The sequence below is a fragment of the Helicoverpa zea genome, chromosome 21 (genome assembly GCF_022581195.2).
Source record: "Helicoverpa zea isolate HzStark_Cry1AcR chromosome 21, ilHelZeax1.1, whole genome shotgun sequence".
In the NCBI taxonomy this organism is placed as follows: Eukaryota; Metazoa; Arthropoda; class Insecta; order Lepidoptera; family Noctuidae; genus Helicoverpa; species Helicoverpa zea.
In genome coordinates, this window is record NC_061472.1 from 8,416,535 (window position 1) to 8,434,263 (window position 17,729).

General features: G+C 37.9%; 1 protein-coding gene across 1 annotated transcript in view; it reads right to left on the minus strand.

The window, feature by feature from the left end:
* Positions 1-17,729, minus strand: part of LOC124640759 (atrial natriuretic peptide receptor 1) — a 265,956-nt gene that overhangs the window by 211,440 nt on the left and 36,787 nt on the right. The window lies entirely within an intron of this gene.

Genomic DNA, 17,729 nt, shown 5'->3' on the forward strand with positions numbered 1-17,729 from the left:
ATCTTTATCTACTGACATGTTTTTAAAATAGCCTATACTCGTTGTTCCACTCGCGTCCCGTATCAACTTCTTCCCGACTTGGATTAAACGTAGCCTAAACCCTTTCTCGAGCTCTATAGAATATAATTAAGTAAGTAAATGCCCTTTTCATTACAATCGGTTTAGTACATAGTTTTGGCCTGGAAGCGCAAAATACAGACAGACAAAGCTACTGTCGCATTCATATATTGTTGAGGATTCTTCTTCAGTGGCTTGAAAGCTTTTTCGTTTCGTTAAATTCAATTTTATTCATTCGAAGTTCTTTGAATTTTATTCATCATTTTACTCAAAAATCTGTGTTAAAAATATTCCAATATAATTTGCCATCAGGGATACTTTGTTTCACGACAATTTTCGGAAATATGTAGTCGAATATGTTTTTGTATTGTAAATGATATAAAAAAACAAAATTGATATAACTATAGACCAGATTCTGCCCGCGGTTTCACCCACTTTAACCTATTTTCGTCTCATAGGTTGCATGTCGTTTTGGATTGCGTAACAGAGAGTTATTTTCGCATTTATAATGCTAAAATACGAATTACAGTAAGCTGGATACAGTCACACGTAACCCAGCAAAATGTATTTTTTGAGCTATTTATTTCATCCTAACACTGGTATTTTCCAAAAAGGTTCAAATTGATCGTAACTTTATAGAAATTATGGCTGTTTCATTCTGGTCATGCATAGAAAGTAGGCCATTATGAGATAAAGAAAAATAATGCTTGTACAGATGACCTGAACGACCTTTAGTCCTAACTAATATACCTAATAAATGTGAAAGTAGCTTTGTTTATGTACTTTAACAATGCAATGATGCTAGACTGCTGTATCCGTCTTTTACATACTGTAGTTTAGAGCCGGAGAAAGAACATAGGCTTCTTTGCCAAAAGATGCGGGTGAAATCGCAGAAAAATGGCTAGTATCTAATAAAGTATCTAACATTCAAATACGGAAAAGACTCAAGAGAAGAACTATAAAACAAATAAAACGTAGAAATAAAAAATAAAGCGTGAAGTTACAATACAAAGGCCCAAGTACACCGACAAGTTAAACGTCAGTTTTGTAAAACGACTATTCACTATGTACAAGTTTATATACACAGTTGTTTAAAGGAAAACGGACGTTTATGTTGTTGATTAACTCGGGCCTTAGTAGTTTCATTTTACTTTGCGCTAGCATAATATAACTCGCTGTTTGTATGAAGAACTGCAACCTAACATTAATTAGCAATTAGTACTTTTCTAAATGCTTTCTGAAAGTACCTACGGATAAATAACTTATGTTATATGTTTATACGTAGCTGACTACCGCATCTTTTCGAAAAAGAAGACGCACTATCAGAGGATAAATTTTCAGTATATTTTTTTCTACCAGAATAACTTTTATCTTGTTTTTCAATTCATGATAAAAACGGATTATTAATATCTCAAGTTTCATAAAGTTTTCTTGAAAAGTAAAAGAACTACAAAACTACACCTTTTCCAATAAAATGCTTCGGAAAACTAAATTGTGGACCTTTTTCCTCCATATCAATTCCTTCGTTTATCTTTGCAAAGATAAAAAAGATGAATGTCCTTCGGAAAGGTCTTTAATGAAATGGTCCTCTTATAAATAATGCGTAAACAGAATCGTGAAGTCGTGAAACGTGTAAATTGGAACGCCAGCTGACATCTAGTTTATAACTTTTGGAATATTCGCGAGAACAATTTTGGGAACATTCAATAAACATAATAAATGAAGCAAAGGAAGTATATTTTTAGCATCTATACTTTAATTAAAAAGCTGAAGTTTATTTTGTATGGTATTATTATTTGTTTGGTCGTTGATATGTTTGTTAGCTTGAAATCGCTAAGTGCAGTAGCACCGATTCGATTTGTTTTTTTTTTAATGTTAAATAGCCCACCTATCGAAGGGAGCTATTTCCTATCCGAAAGCATGAAGTAATTCCTACTGGATACGGGTAAAACGTCTAGCAGAAGGTAGTCTTCGATAAATGAAAAGGTAAAGAAATGAAAATGAAATTTTGATGTTACTGATGTAGATACAATCTCTTTTTAATTTAATGTACCTTATGTTATGAAATTCAGATACTACTGCTTTTATTACGCTCTTTCATAGTTCAATAACAAGAGTCATGAATATAAAGAAACTGTGTCTGTTTCGACATTATTTGAAAACCAACATAACCCATATTATGGTTCGGTGCAGACCTCCAACTACTTTTAGTAGATCTGGAAAATATATTTTTATGGTATTCATCAGTAACAATGTTTTACCTTAAAGCGACAATCACTAAACGAGTACAAAAGTCCTCGTTTCTTATGCACATAATCTCCATACGTAAATATGTGTCTACATAAATTACCTAACTGCCATTTAGTCGAACAAAAAATCAATCAAGGTGAAGCTACATTAAAAGATAGGCATTAGATATTATAAAGCACATTAAAAATCCTTTTATTAGTATTGTATATAATACTTCTTGTGGGATGACAGCAAAAAAAATGTGGAAGAACAACGAATAGAATTAGAATAAAGACAATAGGATGATGATGGATAATATGAGTCGTATTGCAAATAATATACTACTGAGCAATAAAAGACCAGGGAAGAATTTTCTAAAGTAAAAACTGAACCTATTTTCAGAGTACGCAATCACGCAACTAACGTTTTTGTCTTTACAATACCATTGTTTCAGCCTATAGATACTGGTATTATGTAAGAAACAAAGGAGCGTAATGCAGTCTCTGTAGGTTATTAAGCGCTCAGAATTAATATCATAACATGCAGTGGAACGGAGCCTTCGATGAATTGTAGCCTTTAAGTCTACTAAATACAGGTCACACAAAAGGTGTCAGTAACATCGAATGCCTTTTGTGAAGGTGCTGTGTTCAAGTCCAGGATTTCTGGTAATTTTACCGTTGGTGACACAAGTGGAAACCGAAAATGATGTTAAAGCTGTATTGAAAATGTTTTGCTTTAATTTTCTGATTATTTTCATAACCAGGAATAATTAATGAAGTTATTGTTTATTTTCCAAGAAAAATGTTGAAATTAGTTACAAATCATCCATCCTTATCTAATTTCAATATAAATCTAGACCGTTACGGTGGTCGCAAATGCGAAATTCGATTCCTGGGTCGAACCGAAAAAGCATTTTGAGTCTAGAAACTTTCACGAAACAGCCTGAAGTCTGAAAATGATATACCCACGTGCCTGGAAGGACACGTAAAGCCTTGTGTGCGAACATTTCTAAACTGTAACCTTTTCAACGGTAACAACTGAAAACTATAACCGAACACATGCTACCAGTGGACTCGCTCCATGGAGTAAAGAACAATGAGCGGAGATGCCATAATGCAAGTAGGTGAGGCGCCTTCTTCTATCAGTTACGAATGAAATAACGGCGTCGGGTTCTTTGAGACATCAGCCAACGAGTTTTGGTATTACAAAAAATGGGCGGGTCCAAAGAAGGCGTATATGGGCGAAAACAGTATCGTTCCTCTTACCCCGCTGACCCGCATTTTGGCGAGTTACTTTCTTAGGCAATTTTCCGTTATGACACCTCCTCTAGTCATTTTATTCTCCATGGTTCGCTCCGACACATTTTTTGTTCGCAAACAAATGTGTGCGAACTATTTTGGTGGAAACTCGCCATTACAGTGTTGCCTTCATTAACACAACAATGAGTTTTGTTTTGTTCGGGATACAGTTCGTTTTTGTTTGCACCCTTGATTATATTGTTCCTGTAAGTGACGGGGCTTTGTATTGCAGTCGTATAGAGGATACATTCAGTTTGAAAAAATAGGCTGTGTGTCCTTTTATTTACGCCGACTTTGTACTCAACAACGCGACATATTGTGTTTGTTTTCGACAGCTGTATTTTTTAGTTTATATATTACCAATTCACTATGTTAGTTCGACTTCCCTGACTAATTTACACGCCTATCGTGAAAAATGCATCATGGCTTAAATACTCTAATAGTTTTTTGAATCTTATGATAATATAATAAAGCGTTATAATGCTTCTATTTTTAAACAATATCAAATCTCCCACGAGAACCCAAAAATAATATGGCACTTTCTTAAACAAAAATGTCGCGGTAACAACTTAATAAATTAAGTTAAACTTCCAGTTGGGGAATACTAAACAAGTTAAAAACTTAAGTGACAGGACTAAGGGCGCCCCCTGGTGGTACACAAACATCGACTTACGATGTCACAAGGGAAGTACGAGGGACTAACTGAATCTTATTAAGGGCTCAGAGGTAATTTAATATATACTATGTTTATAATCCTCTGGCAGGTAAAGATGTTGGTAACTACCTAATGAACTCGTAATATATGTACATACAGATAAGTACCAAATAATATGTTTTAATGCCCATATACATACATTATGCCATATGAATCCGGGTTACGTGAGCATATTGACAATGATTAAAGATCTGAGTCTCGTGTTTGAAGCTGTTAAATCCTAAGGTTTTAAAATAAAAAGCCCAGACCGCGGGACTACAGAGTCACCGATTTTTGGAAAGCGAATGTGCTAATGGAGCCCCTTGGGGAGCACCTTAATGAAATAATGACACACCAACGACTATTCCTGTATAAAAATATACATATACTTAGATCGTTTTTTAACATTTTGATTACCTGTAAATAGCTACTCCTAATACTTTTCAAATGCGATATTCTTATAAATAAAACACCTTACAAATCGATTCACCTCTTTCAAATTCCAAACAAACAGTACAACTTTATCGGCCGATAAGACTTAGAAAAAGGTGCGATAACGTAGTTATTTCTGTCTTTGATTTAGCGATAAACAAACGTAGGTACAATAATAATATCGTATCAGTCAGCTGTCGTATTGACATGTTGATAAGGAATAGGATTTACTTAGATTACTTACTGCGTTGACTTAGACGGAGACTTTGTTGTGAAATAGTTGACTAATAGGTATGCGTCATTGGATCAGGATCGGTAGAATTTATACCTATTATAAATGGGAAATCAGCAGATGACCTCACCCACTGTATATGCAGCCGGAAGAAGTTTCAGACTCTTACTGACAAAAACCCACCATTTTCCTTCTTAAGGCCTTCGTGTACCAGGGCAGTGATAACTGTTTCGAACAATCCCGCAGCCTCTACAGGCTTCGACCTTACTGAATTTGCTGAATGCTCTTTGAGCCGACCGAGATAGAGTTATTTTTCTGACAACATCTTTCAAGTGAAATAATTGAACCAATAAAAATATTTTCTACAAATAATAAGATTTATTGTTCAACAAAGCCCTAAAATGTCTTATCTAATTTAAGAAAGACGCCTACGGACGTACAAGCAAAAATATTCAATCAAAACACGTTACGCTAAAATTAGACGCATTCAACTAAAAACTCCGTTCGTTATAGGAAGGGAAATTTGAATAATAGCCACGAACAAACAATAATGGTGATCAAATATGTAATGAGGGTGGAAACATTCATAAAATTTCAGCCGAGATTTTTGGGGTTCCTTACAATTCATGGCATCTTAAGACTTATATGAACTCCAGATAACTTTGCCAATTGATATATCGCGCATGCACAGTAGAGTTTTTGCCCATAATTTGAAAATTCAAAAAAAAAGTCACAAGAAGCCTACATGAAGGTACCTAGTAATCGCAGTCTAAAAGCTCGCTACACCACTCTACCATTATATAAACCATTAGCTACGGTCAGTACTGTGGTCGAAAAGGTTACCATTTGTGTCATACTTACAATCTGAAAGCCTGGGAAAACAACGTAAGCCGTTAAGCAGGGGGCTGCGGGATTGTTCGACAGAGTTACAGCGGCCCTGGTACATAAAAGGCCTACGATGGAACACGACGGTTTTTAGTCAGTAAGAGTCTGACACTCACTCACCGCTGCCAACCCACAGCGGGAAGGGTCATTTGAAGATTTGTGAAAAAAAAAGCCGTTAAGCAGGATGCCGGCTAATTCGAACCAGAAACTTCAGGGATTAGTCTAACAGCAAGTGCCCCGTGTAAAATACTGGAAAGTACCTACACAGCACCTAGTTAGGCAGGAATCTAAAGAGGTCTTGCTATATTTCATCCAATGACCTTATGGACTCTACAGTAAATCAAAAAGTCGTTTACATAATTATCAGATTTCTTGTCCCGAAAAAGTGGTTTAATATTTCTACGGTACCATTATACCTATCTCCCTTTCTTATTATATTTTTTAGATAATATTGCCTTTTGCAGCAACACATTTTCCTTTAACGGTGTTTTTCAAAACTCTCAGCGTCGGTCAATTACGGGACTTTTAAATATGATTTTCAGTCTGTTGCGAATTCTTAAACTTCGCAAACTTTTAAGGAAAAATCTTCGTAAATTATTTTTAATATTTTTCCATCGCTTAACCAATTTGGAAGCTTTTAAACCAGCGTAACAAAGCAAGATAATTGTTTATCTTTTATTTTCCTGTTTCCAATTTATTTGGGGACATCAGTTAGAATTCTTGTCATATACTACTTTGTTACCTGTCATACTCACTTAGTATTTTACCAAAACTGACGTCTTTTTATGATCCACCTTTAATTTTCATCCTTCAATATTATACTTTAGATATTGTTCGTAGTATTTACGTATTTAAACTGTTCACTTTAAAAAATATGAAACGTATACCATCTACGAAGAACCATAAAACCCGCAGAATGGATAGTTTTTTCCCAAGAAATATAATAAGACAGATTATGTAAATCCCCTACCACCATAATTGGCGAATTGTTTTATTTCAGCACATCTGTCTTCCTGCTTAAGTGTGACATTGATGCATTGTGTTTTTTATTTTATGCTGTTCTATCAATCAAAATGCCAAAAGGGATCAATAATCACCGATCAATCGTACAAGCGCGGAACCCAAATATTGTGACGTGGCAACACTGACTATCAATGAATAAATAGACGCTCACTATTATCGCTTTTATTGCGTAATAAATTTTCTTCATGGGTTTTCATATCTTACGGGTCGTTATGGGTTCAAAGCAATAATCGTACATCTTAACCGAAATAATTGGAGTATCATAAAAGTTCTCATCTTTATATCGATAGATTTCATAAAAAAAAGTATTTGATTTAGAGGTATGTCGGGTTTGCCTGGACTAGCCTTACCAATAGATTTTTCGATTTGATGAAACTCATATTTCATGCACTCATATAAATCCATCTTTAGGAATACGTACCTCTACCTCCTTGTACATATATGTATATACAGGAATGAATTTTATGCAGTGCGCAAACTTTGTCAACTTATAGTTAAATGAGTTTTGTAAATACGTATATTTTTATTTTGTTGTGTTTTAGTACAAAAAAGAAAAGTTATTGATATCGAAAGATGTTTATTTTGTAACCGATTGTACGTGAGTCGTCATAGTAGGCACGGGCGGCAACGCGAAACCGGTTTACTGATGCGAGCGCTGCTCGGCGCGCGTAAGAATAGTTGGTGTCCATATTTTGTTGATTTTAGGGCGGACAAAATAATGAAAAACAAATTTTAACTGATGGTGCAGATGTGTTCTGTTAATGATTCTGGACCACCAGTTTTTTTGTGCACTGCTTAAAATTCATTCCTGTATATATCGGGTGTGTCGTTCATAATCACATTAAATGAAATGCGTTAATGTACTGGTTGATATATGTCGATTAACACAAAGAAAAAAGAAAAATACGTAAAAATAAAAAAATGCATTTTTCAAACAAAGGAAATAGAATAAAAATGTGCAAAAATTAGAACACCATATAGAAGTCAGTCATTACAAACAGCTGAAATTCTCCCTTGAAAACTGACAGCTGTCAACTGATCAAAACATTCGATACTCCTACCTTTATCTCTGCTTTACACATGATGTTGTAAATTATGAAAACGAAAAATGAGTCCTGTGGCTAAACCACTGAATGGATTATATTATTTTTTTTACAATTCGCTATAGAATATCATGAAGTACATGTGATAGAATTTAATGTGATTATGAACGACACACCCGATATATGTTTTATGTGATTTAGTGCAGCTGTTAAAGCGGAACAAAGCCACATACCATCGCCCAACGATCGAGTACTTTAAGAACCTAGATTTGAATAAATATTAGATGAGAATCAAGGACATTTGGTTCAAACATCTTACGTATAGACCATTTTTACGCGGGTCGAGTTATTTAGCAAAACAAATATTTATTGGTAATTACTTAATAAGGTCTTGGTTCGTAATTTGGCTTCTATACACGTGTAAACGAATGTCCTTGCTTGATCCAGTTTAGTTATTAGAATATGAAGATCCTCTAATGACCTAGTAAGTAAAATCACAAACAAAGTCATCTGTAAATAAAATAAATAATCTGGCATTAAACTTTAAGCCACCTTTAATAGAACCCTTCTACATAGATACACATAGTAAGCAAGCTATGAATGAATAACATCGCCATTACGTGATGATGTCCTCCTAGACGTTTCCGTCGACGGCGACATCCTGGCATATATCGGCAGTTTGGTTTCGTTCATGGGCTCGTACATGACTAGCGAAACCAAACTTTGCCTTGAACACGCGGTCACAAATAGCGCAGTAGAGTTGCCCTTGCGCATTGTAGGTGTAGTTATAGGAGGGCTTAGGGCGGGATTTTTGGAGCTGGCGTTTAGCGTCTAGGGCTTCAAGACGCCGCTGTTCAAAATCCTGTACGCTCTTATGAACAGTTCTGCGCCACTCAGGTCTTTGGGTCGCTAGTTGTTCCCATGAAGTTGGCGATAAGCCAACTGATCTTAGGTGGCGCTTTAGTACGTCCCTGTATCGCAAATATTGCCCTCCAGATTGGCGTTTGCCAGTACTAAGCTCAGAGTAAAAAACGGTCTTAGGCAATCTGGAGGACTCCATACGCACAAGGTGACCGCACCAGCGCAATTGTCCCTTCATCAGGAAACTCTCTATACCTGACATAGACGATCGATGGAGAACCTCCGTGTTGGAAATCCGATCTTGCCAGCGAATGCGAAGAATAGCTCGGAGACATTTAAGATGGAAGACGTCGAGGCGTTTGATGTCACCTTTGTAAAGGCACCAAGTCTCCGAGGCATACAAAAGCAAAGGGAGTATAATGGCTTTGTATATAGCTAGCTTAGTGACTAATTTGAGATCATGGGACTTCCATACACGGTGATTAAGTCCGCCAAATGCTGCTGCAGCCTTAGCGATCCTTGCAGATATATCAGACTCGAGACGGTTGTCGCTGCGTACGAGACTGCCAAGGTATCGAAAGGATCCCACTTCCTCCAGAGGTTTCCCGCTTAGGTAAACAGGCGTGTCGTCTGCAGATGTTTTTCTTGCAGGCTGTTTAAGAATCTGAGTCTTTGATGCGCTGATTACCAAGCCAAATTTGTGACACGATTCGTCCAGATAGTCAAGACATTCTTGAAGATCCTGGACACTGCTGGCCATAAGGCAGACATCATCAGCATATTGAATCTCCGCAACAGGAACCGTGGAGATCCTGCGTTTTGCTCGGAAGCGTGAGATGTCAAAGACGCTCTTGTCCATGCGGACATTGAGGATGATCTTATTCCTACATTTAACTAGAGCATCACTCATTACCGCAGAGAAATAAATGGCAAAGAGTGTCGGTGCCATGACACAGCCTTGCTTGACGCCGCTTGTGACCGGGAACTGTTCCGTAAGTTTGTCCTCGTGGCGTACGCGTGCAAACATGCCTTCGTGAAATTGGCGTACTAAGTTAACAAATTTTGGTGGACACCCACGTTTTTCAAGGACAACCCATAAAGCGGACCTTGGAACCCGGTCAAAAGCTTTCTCTAGATCCACAAAACACAAATAGAGGTCACGATGCTGTTCAAGGCACTTTTCCTGAAGCTGTTTTAACACAAAAATAGCATCAACCGTGCCTCTATTTGGGCGAAAACCACACTGGCTTTCTGGCAGGAAGCTCTCAGCTAGCTTGACGAGGCGGCTATTGATGACATGCGCCAGTACCTTGCCAGCCGCAGATAGCAGGGCGATACCTCTGTAGCAACTACAGTCGGAAAGGTCACCTTTGCCCTTGTAGAGTTTGCTTATAAGAGCATCCTTCCAGTCCTGTGGAACTATTTCTGCGTCCCATATTTGCAACACAAGTTCAAACAGTCTGGTCTTAATATTTTTCCCGCCATATTTGTAAACTTCTGATGGAAGACTGTCATAACCTGGAGATTTGCCATTCTTTAAACGGTTTAGAGCATTATGGAATTCCTCATAGGATGGTGGAGTTTCGAGATCGGATGAAATCGGCAATGCATCAAGAGAATTGATGTAATTTAGATCCGCTCCTTGACTTCCAGGATTGAGCACTTCGTTGAAATGCTCCGCCCATCGAAGAAGAACTTCTGAGGGATCAGTCAGCTTGGTGTTCTTGTCGCGCGAATATACCGGGGCTGTTTTATTACAACGGGGGCCATATATTGTTCTGAGGCTTTCGAAAAATCTAGCAGTTTGATTGGTATCTGCCAAACGTTGTAAGTCTTGGGCCTTAGCCAGCCACCATTCATTTTTCAATTCACGCACTTTTCTCTTAAGGACTTGCTGAAGTGCATTGCGCTCTTGGTTACAGTGGGCACTTCTCAGAGAGCGTCGAAACTCTCCAACAAGTTGTCGTAATTCCGTATCAGAATCATCAAACCAGTCTTGATTCTTCTTTTGCACCTTACCAATAACCAGTTTTGAGACCTTGTGCAGGTTATCAGCGAAACAACGCCATTCAGCGTCAATTGTCGGATTGTCTACAGAGTCAGAGTCAGATGCAGTATTCCCAAATTTTTTGTCAAGTTCTTTTCTAATATCCACGTCCAGAACTAGTTTCGAAAACGCCAGCCTAGCTGGTATCTTATGTTCTGCTCTATGTGGAGGTTTGATATTGAGCCTCATTTTGCATCTGATAAGCCGATGATCCGTCCAGCCCTGAGCACCTCGCATTGCTCTGGTAATAAGTACATCTTTTAGGTCATTCCTTCGGACTATGACATAATCAAGGAGGTGCCAGTGCCTTGAACGAGGATGCATCCAGGATGTTTTATATTTATCAGGCAACCGAAAAAACGTATTGGTTATGCTGAGTTCTAATTCTGCACATAAGGCAAGTAGGGCATAGCCATTAGAGTTGCATTTTCCAATGCCGTGCCTCCCAAGCACGTTTTTCCAGGCGAGATACTCTGTTCCGACACGCGCATTAAAGTCTCCGAGAAGAATAATCTTATCACATTGAGGGATGCTAAGGAGAACCATACGGAGATGGTCATAGAACTTCCGCTTTTCTTCATCAGAGCAGGTCATGGTTGGCGCGTAGACACTCACTAGGTGGACGAACTTCTTTGCTGATGTGTGAAGTCGAAGAGTAATGATTCTATCACTTAAGCCTTTCGGAGGTTCTATCAGGGAGCGGGCAATGCTGTTCTTAATCGCGAACCCAACGCCACTTGAAGCGCGTTCTGAAGAGGGTTTCCCTGACCAAAAGTAAGTGAATCCACCTAGTTCCTCGCAAAGTTCTCCACTGTCAGCTAAATGAGTTTCGCTTATTGCTGCAATGTCGATGTTGTATCGGGAGAGCTCACGAGCTATTAGCGCTGTCTTGCGCTCTGGGCAAATGTTGTTATCGTTGTCCAGAAGTGTTCTTACATTCCAAGCCGCTATATTGATTTTCTTATTGTATATTTGACTATTCTTTCGACCGCATTGATTGGTGACCAGACGGTCGCGGTTAACCATCTGGATAAAGGTGAGATGGGCTTTGTTTAGGCCACCTTTTCTAGGCCTCTCCCTGGATTGGGGAAAGCAGTGCTATCCCTAAATAGGGCTGCTTTGTCTTTGAACGAGCTGCCGAGTCAGTCCTCCCATCTCATCTGAGTCCCGAAACGACCATCACCGTCCAAACGCCTACGTGCAGAGAGCCAGCTAAAGACCGAGCTCACCCGCTCAATCCCCACCACCAGTCTCCATCGCCGCAGGGCTTTTAAATTCAGAGTTCAAGGATATTGCCAGGAGTCATCAGCGCGGGAATATATTATAGTGGGTAGGTATGTGCGCAGATACATACCCACTCTCTCGTCTCCTAGATCTTGTGTCCAGTGGATCGGATGACCGATACGACTAGACAGAAAGAGGAGATGCAGTGAATGGCCGCATGCCACTTTGTATCCTGACATACGCCCTACAAGCATATCACATATGCCTTGCTGCAACGCAACGATGGCCGGGTGAGTTGTCATACTGACGGAACCCGCCCATCGAACCGCTGCAGGCCATTACGTACAAGATATATGAGCAGCGAAGTATCGTTTGTTTGTTTAGTCAATATATTACGGTTATGGCCTTTTAAACCGCAAATAACAACATTGTTACAGTGATTTATTCCGATTCGTAACCATTTGTTCAACCACTTTTATTGTACATGAATTAATTAATGGCTTTTCTGTAAAATGGTCACAGAAATAAAAAACCCATTATTTATTTTTTGCAGCAAGTAGGTTTATTAAAAAAAAGGCTAAAGGCTGTAGGCTTAGTGAGATGGCTTTACTTCTCAAATGCCAAATATATTTTTTTAAATATGTTACGAATTGAAAACCAACCTTTTTCGTGTAGCCGAAAAATGACAATTTGAATTTGGAATTGAGTTCCATTCAACTTTGGATGACATCAAAACTTTTTTAAGTTATCATTTTCGCGATCAAAAACGTATTTCTAAAAATGAATTACAATTTGCAATTCCTTTTTCAACGTTATTTCAAACCAGCTACATTTTTCTTTTACATTTTTGAACGATGATCTAAAATTCGCGTAGGTATAATTTCAGAATTGAGTTAAAACTTGTTCTATTTTTGACTCAATTCAAACAAATTGGCATTGCATACCTATAACCGCTATTTTAAATCATAGTCCTTGAATCTACGAACATCAAATAGAGAATGATCAAAGCAAACTTTGGCAAACGTGCTGACATGAGGTAGGAGTGTGTACGGACAGCTAGCGAGGATAACGGGGTACGTACACAAATATTTATTGTATTAGTATTGTGTAATATTAGCGATTGCTGTGAGTAAACAATGCCTCTTGTATTGGAATTGATGGAAATATCAAATTTTGATAGGTACTTGTACTTCAGGTATCTCGATAAAGCGTGTATTGTAAAATATAGATTTCGACCGCAGTCCACAGGGTACTATTTCCCGCATATAAATTAAAAATAGCCTATTTACCTACTACTATGATTTATAAGCTATATAGGTATCTCCCAAGGCTCATTAAAATCTAACCAGTGGTTGTATTAATATTTATCCGTCATCGATAGTTGATGTAAAAAAAAAGTTTTCTTTTAAATTAAAAAGGTATTTTGTCATGAACTCCTTTATTGTAAAACAGGGGTTGTTTCTATTTTGTGATGGTTGAATACACTTGAAAAAATCATTTGTAGCTCGGCATTTCCTCGAAATCTTCCAGGTTCTAACCACTAGGTTCTACCACAATTTTTATGTTTCATTTAAAATTGTTCATATTAATTCAGGTGTAAATAAACCTCATTTGTAAAAGAAAATATACAATTTTATTTGCTCTCAATTCCTGAAATGAGCTTCTGTGGTCGGAACAAAATCAACTGGCGCCGAAAACAATACAATATTAACAATTAAACACTGTTTTTCCCAGAATTATGTACTGATATTGTGATTTTAACAAAACACTGGCAACAAACATGCTAGAAATAATAATGAGGAATTTTAATTATATGCATGTACTAGCTTCGCTAGTCGTGGTGGCCTAGTGGTTAAAGAACCAGCCTCTCGAGTATGAGGGTGTGGGTTCGATTCCAGGTCAGGCAAGTACCAATGCAACTTTTCTAAGTTTGTACGTAAGGCTGCCTTTTAAGTTCTGTCGTTTGGTAACCTCCCGCGATTTTTAAAAATATATATATATGCTATTTGAATCTTTTTGAATTTAGAATTCGAAAACAAAAGAATGTTTTTAAATAGGTCGAATAGTTTTATTGTATCGTCCATTCAAAGGTGACAGGTCGGTTGCAAAAATGGAAATGTGTAAGGAAAATTTGAGTGCGATAATTTTCTACAACTTTAAAAGGGGATTGTCGCGACTTCAGTACTAGAAAGAGATTAATTCTGTATTTAGTGATGTAGCACCATTCCTTAGGACCGCAGAACGCTGATATTTAGAATTTCAACCTGGGCACTCTAGCTTCAGTGACAAGCCTCGTGAAGGTCGTCCAAAAACCGCCATGATGCAAGTTTATATCGAGGCTGTGCGGCAGCTAATCCTCGCAGACGGACATGTAGCATATGGTGAAATAGAGGCATCCGTGGGCATTTCAGGGACCACAGTCAAAAATATCCTACACGAAGAACTTGGCGTAAGATAGATGATCTCTCCATGGATACCACATTTTCTTAGCGACGACCAAGAAACAGCCCTAGTAAGTTGGTGACGTCAAACTCTGCAGCGATTCGACCGAGGAGAGTCAAAGCAGGTCTATGATATAGTTAGTGATAACAAGTCCTGGATATACGCTTATGATCCGGATTCTAAGCAGCAGTCAGCTGTCTAGGTCTTCCAAGACGAGCCAAAACCGACCAAAGTCGTACGCTCGCAAAGCACTTAAAAAAAAATGGTTGTCTCGTTTTTGGCAAAGGGTGATCGTGTCGCCACTATTGTACTAAAATATCGCGACATGGTTACCGCTGACTCGTATACCATTGTTTGTTTGCCAAAAGTCATCACCGAATTTAGAAAAAACTATCCAAGACTTCGAATGATACTGCACCATGACAATGCAAGTTCGCGCACCGCCCGCCAAACACCGATGTTTTTGAGTTCCCAAAATGTTGTAATATTGGATCATCCACCTTACAGCTGTAACTTAAGCATTAATGATTTTAATACATTAACCAAAATTAAGAAAATTCTTCGTGGACTACCTTTCAGCACACCTGAAGAAGCTGTTGACGTATACAAATCGGCCGTTTTGACTACCCCCACTTTGGAATGGAATAAATATTTAAAAACTGATTTGAATGCATGCAAAAGTGCATTAAATATCGCTAAGTATTCTTAAAAAAATAATAAACGGTAATAACCTATTGGATTATCTATACTTATTTCAAACGACACAACTTAAAAGGCAGCCCTCGTATGTACTTTCTAAATATATCTTAGACACCAATGCCTGATAAAAAGGTGAAGGAAAACATCTTGAGGAAACCTGGACTATATAGTCTGAAATCACCAACCCGCATTGAGCAAGCGTGGTGATTAATGCTCAATCCTTCTCCGTGCGAGAGGAGGCCTGTGCCCAGCAGTGGGATGATAAAAAGGCTGTAACAGAACAGAACAGATGTACTAGCTTCTGACAACGGTTTCACCCGCGTCCCGTTGGCACTTCTCGACGAACCCGTATAAAAATACTAATACCCGTATAAATGGGCTGTGATACTTTTTCAAATCGATTTTTTGAAAAGATAGTATTTTTTTCAAATCGGACCAGTAGTTAACAAACAAGCAAACAAAGTCTTCAGCTTTATAATATTAATATAGACGTAAAATTTGCTTAAATAGTCAAAATTGTAAAAAGTAGAATTTGTATTCAAAATCACATTTAAAATCATGCTTAATTTTAAGTTCACAGAATTGTATCCATAATAAATATTGTGTTAATAAAAACAAAATAAGTTAAAACCTCATTTCATTATTATTGGGTAGGGATAACCGTATATTACTGAACTTAATTTTTGTATAATAGGAAAAACCACTATTGTATTTATTTTTATTTTGTTTGTTAATACTAACTTACGCCAGCGGTTTCACGAGTGTACCGTGGGATATACAATTAAAAAAATGTAGCGAATAGGTTTCCTCAATAAATGGACTATCTAACATTGAAATATTTTTTTCAGACTGCGCGTAAGAACTGCCGAAGCTGTTCAGCCTACAATTTAACGCACCTTACAAACTATGGAGGGATTTATCATGTCGAGATGGGCACTCATCCACAGGTACCGACCGCGCCTTATGATCGACCGACCCGTGCGGCTGCACTTAGCCACGAGCTCCTCCGTAAGGGCGTATTCAGATGACACGCGCCGATCACGCACAGCACCCGTGCACGCGTTCTGCCCGCCTTAAACCCGCACACGCGCTGCATCCGCCTCGCATACGCCTCGCGCCAACATAAACTACTAGTGACTGGACTACTTCGTTCACTAGGCACAGTGGCTTCCAGGTATCACAACGCGTACGCGGGGAGGGTGCAGAGCGCGGGCAGGGCGAGTGCAGGGTTGGCGCGAGTCAGGCGCGGGGCGTGCGCATGCCGTGCGCTTGTAGACCTCGTTAAATGCAATTTGAGATCTATTGATGCATTATAAGGCTCAAATTCTTATTTAACAAATTTCAATGCGAGTTGGACGCGGGAGAACGCACCCTAAAGAAAACATAGCAGTGAACGCCGTAGGCTTTCTATAATGTATCCTTCTCTGTCAAACATTTATAATTTAACAATTATTGCTAGATAAAGACAAGGCCCAGCAACAAAATATTACAAAGCCATATCAAATTGAAATCACTTCGAGACGATAAAAATAACTTGTTACTATATAACGCCCACAAATCAATTAGGCCACGAGAGAAAATTCCATTTATTAAAGAACAAGGAGCCAAAGCTTTTCCATTTACACATATTTCATTCACACAAAACCTATCAAATGCTTGTATATAAAGATAATAGTGTTTTCCCCTTTTTTGTTATTTACCCATCTCAGCGATTTACTCTATAGGACCGTTAATAATATGGACCTTGATGCGAAAAAATCAAGCACCTATAATAATTTTATGCCTTTTGTCCTTTCGTCTGTGTTTCATATTTGTAATTAATATGTAGCTGGCATAACGGTAGGATTAAATAAGAGTATATTCCAAATTCGAACTTGATTTGTCGACGAAATTCCATCAAAAAATTTGTACGCGCGTTGCCGCAAAACCACTGCTACTTAGCGTGTTTTCGCACACAAAGGTTCGCGATGGTTTGCACGCAATTTGTTGGATAGGTATTGTGACTAGATTAAGTAGATCATTAAGAAACATTTGTGTGCCACACACTGGTGGAATCTCCCCTTAATTTTAGTAGACATTACCTAAATGTCTACTTAAATTTATTATCTTCGTAAATGAATAACTACCTACTTATTAAACCTGGGTTCTTAGTGAATTTACTAATGATGTAATATGCAAACCAAGCATTTCAGTACATTGATATACAAAACAAAATATAGGTACCTATATACGAATTAACTTCAGAAAATTATTTCTCAATGAGATAATCATTATTTTCCAAAAGCAATTATTTTGGCTTATAACGCAGCAAAAATTACCGGGTTGGGTTGTATTAATTTTTGTAATTAATGCCATTGCAACTTTAATGATTTACTGATCAAGCAATTATTATCATAATATTTTACAACAATGGTCTCTGCCGGGTCTGTCTGATGGTTCACGATTAATTCAGGAACTACTGAATGGATTTTCATGTGCTTTGGGTAATAATAGATGACAAGTAAAAAAAGAATGAATTGTAAGCAAAGATGGACAGACGACCTTACAAAACGAAGGAAAACGC